Source organism: Anabrus simplex, chromosome 3 (genome assembly GCF_040414725.1).
Source record: "Anabrus simplex isolate iqAnaSimp1 chromosome 3, ASM4041472v1, whole genome shotgun sequence".
Classification (NCBI taxonomy): domain Eukaryota; kingdom Metazoa; phylum Arthropoda; class Insecta; order Orthoptera; family Tettigoniidae; genus Anabrus; species Anabrus simplex.
In genome coordinates this window covers 38254827-38260826 of record NC_090267.1, presented here as the reverse complement: position 1 = coordinate 38260826, position 6000 = coordinate 38254827, and positions in this window count along the sequence as shown.

Sequence of the window (6000 nt, the reverse complement as noted above, 5' to 3'; positions counted from 1 at the left end):
GTAGTTTGTAAAAAATCACACTTAAAGGTGTAACGCCACTTAAAAAACCTGGATGCTACCATATTTATAACATAAACACCAGATATAAAGTGATACCATAGCAATCAAAGTAGCCAACTTACGCAGCGGGATGTTTACTATAAATTAGTGTCTTCTGGAGAATTCCCGAGATGTTTTGTGTTAAATGAATACATGCTCACGAAATGTGTAGAAATGGCGTGTAGAGAAACATATTTTGTTTTAATGCATAAATACTTGCAGTCATTGAAAATCAATGAAACACATAAAATTAAATAGGAAATTCAAAATAACAGTTTTTTAATAAAAATTAACAATCAACATTTTTTACCAATTCCACGTTTTATACTTTCCTTAAGCCTGTTCTGACATCACTCACAGACAGGTAAGCATATAACATTATTATTATTATTATTATTATTATTATTATTATTATTATTATTATTATTATTATTATTATTATTATTGCAACCGTACCTACAAAGATTCCGACTGCTACATATGAATACTATGCAGCAAAAAGAAGGACGATCACTAAAATGATGTTTACGGCTATAGCAAATTTTCCGCGCGTTCTGATCGTAGACATAGACATCCTACGTATCCCTTCTTTTAGTACAAATAATAATAATAATAATCATAATAATAATTACATATTACACTATCTAATTACATCATCACAGGCAGGGAAGAGAAGAGGAAGGTGATAAACGTTTCACTATTGAATAACGGATATAATTTTGCTATTTCTTGGAATAATTCACAGTAAAATGGGGTCACTCCAGTAGTCAGACACCTGCCAGTACGTCACTGAGTTACCCGATAGAGAGCGGCATTTATTTCGTAATGCTCATTCTCAAATGAGTTACGCGGCTTCATGTGACTGTCAATGATAGCGTCGGCAACTGAGAACGCCGCCAGTGAACCCATACAAACACAGCAGACAGTTGGAGCAGACAGAGAGCTAATTAGTAATCTGCTACGTGGGTTGCATATGCGGAGGGAGCTACTGTTTCCTAAAATAAATTACACGAATTCTGCATTGGAAGGTAGAATACTCTTCTGTCAGCTTGGAATGTGTACGTTAAAGTATTTACTCTCTTGACCTGTAGTGCAGGACTTGATGATGATATGTCCCAGTGGATATCTTCCAATTTTTTCAGTCATAAATAACAGAACCACCAATTCGTTACTAACTCCCTAACTAAGCTCAATTATTTCACACGTCGTTGACGTGTTAGCTTTTGTAACCGTCCCAGTGTATGAGACACTCACCAGGATAACTTGATTCGAAAACTGAAAAAAATCCATATAAAAACAACTCCATTTGTTCTGACTGACTTTGTGAAAACATTGCAAAGTTTGGACTCTGAATATTTGGGAAAAAGGCGACGAGTTGCTCGACTAAGCGGTATGTTCCGAGCTGTCAGTAGAGTGATGGCGTGGAACTACAGTAGTAGACGAATAAACTTAAGTGGTGTTTTTAAAACTGCTACTAAAAACGTTTTCATTTCGTCCCTGAAGGGGGACAGCGGGCTCCTAGACGGTAACGCCGTCTCTCAGGCCAGGGAGATGGGATACGGTGAAGGAGAAGTTCAGAGAAGGTGAGGGTGTTGGCGGCCGTGGCCTCTCGTAGAAACTGTCCCGGCATTCGCCTTAGTGAAGGAGAATGGAAATCCACGGTGAACCATTCTAAGGACAGCCAACCAGCCCCTCCCCGTCTCCCGAATGCAGAGGCGTAGATCCACGGCAGAGCTGTGGCCACCCTCCCCTGCTCAGTTGGCCGGTCGGAGTGCAGAGCTCTCGGAGCATGGATCCGCCGTGTTCACTTGTAGGCCGAAGCGTACTCTACAACCGGCGACCTAGACGACGAAGCTTTAGTGGTGTTTTTAAAAGTAGAAAAGATCACAATAAGAAGATAAAGGAGGAATTAAAGGAGATTTTCTGAGCGAGATATTCGTTTAGAGGAAGAGGAGTTAGGGATTGGAAGATGTTCGATAAATGTCCAAGATCTTTGAAATTATTTAATTAAAGGCTAGGTAATGAACTGATACTGAATGTGCCACGCGGGCGACTACGCTAAATGTAGGTATGTCATCTAAAGGAGATGACTGGCCAAAGAAGAACCCAGCCCAAACTTTGGAACATTTTCGCTACTTCACCCTGAACACATCGAGCTGCTTTCCTTTGGAATTTTTTCCAGTTATTGAATCAAGCAATCCTGAAACCATTACGAAAGCTGACCCGTCTGCGATGTGTGCAATAATTCATTACAAAAACCAGCCTTTAAGAAAATAATGCTTACTTACTCCATGGCGCGACGTTCATCTGAAAACCTTGGCTTCTGTGGTCACAGATTTCCGATAGACTCGATTTTCTTAACATCTACGCCATCGCCTCCCTCCAATAGTTGTGATGATGCTTGATGATGATGCTTGTTGTTTTAAGGGGCCTAACATCGAAGGTCATCGGCTCCCAATAGTTGTGGAATCCGCCTCTACTTCACCCAGTAATTTCAGACGGAAGTAGTATAAGTGGAGAGAACTGCCGCCACCACCGCCGCAGGCCCACCGCAGAGGGCACCACCACCACCACTGCCACCGGCCATCCGCAGACGCCTCCACCATCCGCCGAAAATTTGATTGTTGGCGGGAGATTTGAATTTTGGCGCGAGATTTGAATTTGTAAACAAAGCCACGTACTTTTTGACAGCTCTCATCGACAACAACGCATCGCTAACCCCACTGCTGCCATCTTGACGGGCCTAAACCTCAGTGCTGCCAACTAAACCTTACTAGCGCGAGATTTGAATTGGTAAACAAAGCCACGTGCTTTTTTGACAGCTGTCATCCGCCATTTTGCATCACAAACCTCAGTGCTGCAATCTTTATCTACCTACCTTTGAAATGTGGTAGCGGTAATTTCTACGTGCTCTTGTTTGGAAACAAACCCACGTGCTTTTTTGACTGCTGACAGCAGCCATCTTTAATCAACAGAGCATCGTGCTGCCCTCTTTAGCTGCTTATCTTTGAAATGTAGTGGCGGCAATTTGAAAAATTCCACGTGCTTTTTTGACAAGCAGCCATCTTTAGTCAACAGAGCATCGTGCTGCCCTCTTTAGGTACCCACCTTTGAAATGTGGTGGCGGTAATTTCTGCTGCCATCTTAACGGTACAAAACCTCAACAACAACGCATCGCTAACCTCAGTGCTACCATCTTAACGGCACTAAAGCTTATAGGCGCGTGGTGGCGGGCAATTTCCACGTGACAGCTGTCATCCGCCATCTTGCATTGCTAACCTTAAGGCTGCCCTCTTTACGGCACTGCGGGTAATTTAAAAAATCCATCAGCTCTCATCCACAATCTTGCATCGCTAACCTTAGTGCTGCCCTCTTTACAGCACTACCTTTGAAATGTGGTGGCGCAATTTGAAAAATTCCACATGTTTTTTGACAGCAGCCAACTTTAATCAACAGAGCACCGTGCTGCCCTCTTTAGCTACTTACCTTTGAAATGTGGTGGCGGCAATTTCCACGTCCTAGAAGGAAATAACCTGAGATGGTCTACAATGAACGAACCCATAAAGCTGATCGACAAGAACTTTACACTACGGTGTGATATATATCTTCTGCTGCCACTCATCTCCGCTACTGTATTTGTATAAAGAGTAACTCGTCAACGAGGGTTTGAACAATTAGTGGACTGTGTTGTTGTTGTTGTTGTTGTGTTTCAGTCGTCAGTCCATATATTTTTCATGCAGCTCTCCATGCCACCCTATCCTGTGCTAATATTTTTATTTCTACGTAACTACTACCCCCCGAATCTGCTCTAATCTGCTTGTCGTATTCATACCTTGGTTTGCCCCTACTGTTCTTATCGTCTACGCTTCCCTCAAAAAGCAACTGAACAAGTCCTAAGATGTGTCCTATCATTCTTCTTCTTCTCGTCAAAGTTGGCCAAATTGATCTCATCTCACAATTCGATTCGGTATCTCTGTATGCGTGATTCGATATATCCATCTAACTTTCAGCATTCTTCTGTAACACCACATTTCAAAAGCTTCTATTCTCTTTATTTCTGAGCTACTTATCGTCCATGTTTCGTTCCCATACGATGCCACGCTCCATACGAAAGTCTTCAAAAACATCTCTCTAATTCCTATATCAATGTTCGAAGTGAGCAAATTTCTTTTCTTAAGAAAGGATTTCCTTGTTTATGTTAGTCTGCATTTTATGTCCTCCTTACTTCTGCCATCGTTAGTTATTTTACTGCCCAAGTGACACTCTCCATCCACTTCCTTTAAGACTTCATTTCGTGATCTAATACTTCCTGCATCACCTGACTTCGTTTGACTGCACCCCATTACTTTTGTTTTGGACTTATTTTTCACCATGTACTCATTTTCCAATACTCTGTCCGTACTATTCAACAATTTATCCAGATCTACTGCAGTCTTAGATAAAATAGCAATATCATCGGCAAATCTCAGGGTTTCGATTTCCTCTCCTTGGATTGTGATTCTCCTTCCAAATTCCTCTTTGATTTCCTTTACCACCTGTTCTATGTAGACAGTGAAAAGGAGGGGGAATAAACTGCAACCTTGCCTCACTCCTTTATGGATTGCTTGGTTCTGATCACTGCAGACTAAATTTAATACAGATTGTACATAATTTTTCGTTCTCGGTATCTGATCCCGATTACATTCAGCGGATGATTTGAAGCGGATACTGGATGGCGAGGCAGATTGTAGGGTTACCTTATGTTGGGATGCATTTATCACTATATCAGATCATTAAAGCTTATTAGTTTTGACAGATTGGAAACGTTGTGCAACATGGATCAACAATTATTAATTTACACGATTTGTAAGCTTAAAAATCAACGAGTTTCCTGAAATGTGTCAACATCCTCCAACCCCCGACGATGCACCTAATTTGATTGTTAATTATTAAACGTCAGACATACAATATATGATATGTTAAATTGAAAACACATTATTACTCGGAAAATGGAAACATTTGTGACATCCTCAACTTCACTCTCTGCTACTGGCCAACAGTAATTAATACTCATTTCAACCTAAGACGAGGTGGTAAAGGCGTATTCGTTTAACCTTGAACTACATGGGTTCGATTCGCCGTCATGAATTCGAAACATTTAAGAAACGATATTTCCACCTTCCACTACTCCAAGGGCCTTCATGACCTGTACAGAGATGGCATTGTTCTTCCGAACGTCGTATTAACTCGGATACGTTTTAGGCGACGATGGAACAGGGAACGCTATGATGGATACGCTGGTGTTCAGCGATTTTCTGTCCGGTTTTGAATCATAAACAATGAAAGCATCAGATATAAAGCAGATAGATGCATATAAATATGGTTTTGGTGACGAATCCTCCGTATTTCGTAGCCAGCCAGAACTACTACTATTTTAAATGCATTCGATATTCCACACAGACTATCCACAATTTGCCGACGTCGACTTTCACAATATTTGGAACAAGCGTTTTAAAAAATTGGTTTTACGTCGCACCGACACAGATAGGTCTTATGGCGAAGATAGGGCAGGAAAGGGCTAGGAGTGGGAAGGAAGCGGCTGTGGCCTTAATGCACAGCCTGGTGGAAAATTGGGAAAACATGTTCACTCCTCCAAGAGCTTTCATGGCTTATACAGACATGGCTTCAGTGCAGCCGTCAGTGGGGTTCCAACCAAAATTTCCCGAATGCAAGTTCACAGCTGCGCGACCCTAACCGCTCAGGCAACTTTCTTGGTATTGGAGCAAGTGATTCACCGTGATGGAACTAGTATTGAGAAACTAGTTGTCCAAGGAACGGTAGAAAGAAAGTGGACCAAAGATAGAACAGCATTGCTTAAGTGCTTCACCAAAATACCTCTACAGACCTCTATCAGAGAAGCTAATAGTCTGTAGTTGTAACTAAGTCACTGAATCACGATTCACCAGCTATGAGGATATTAAG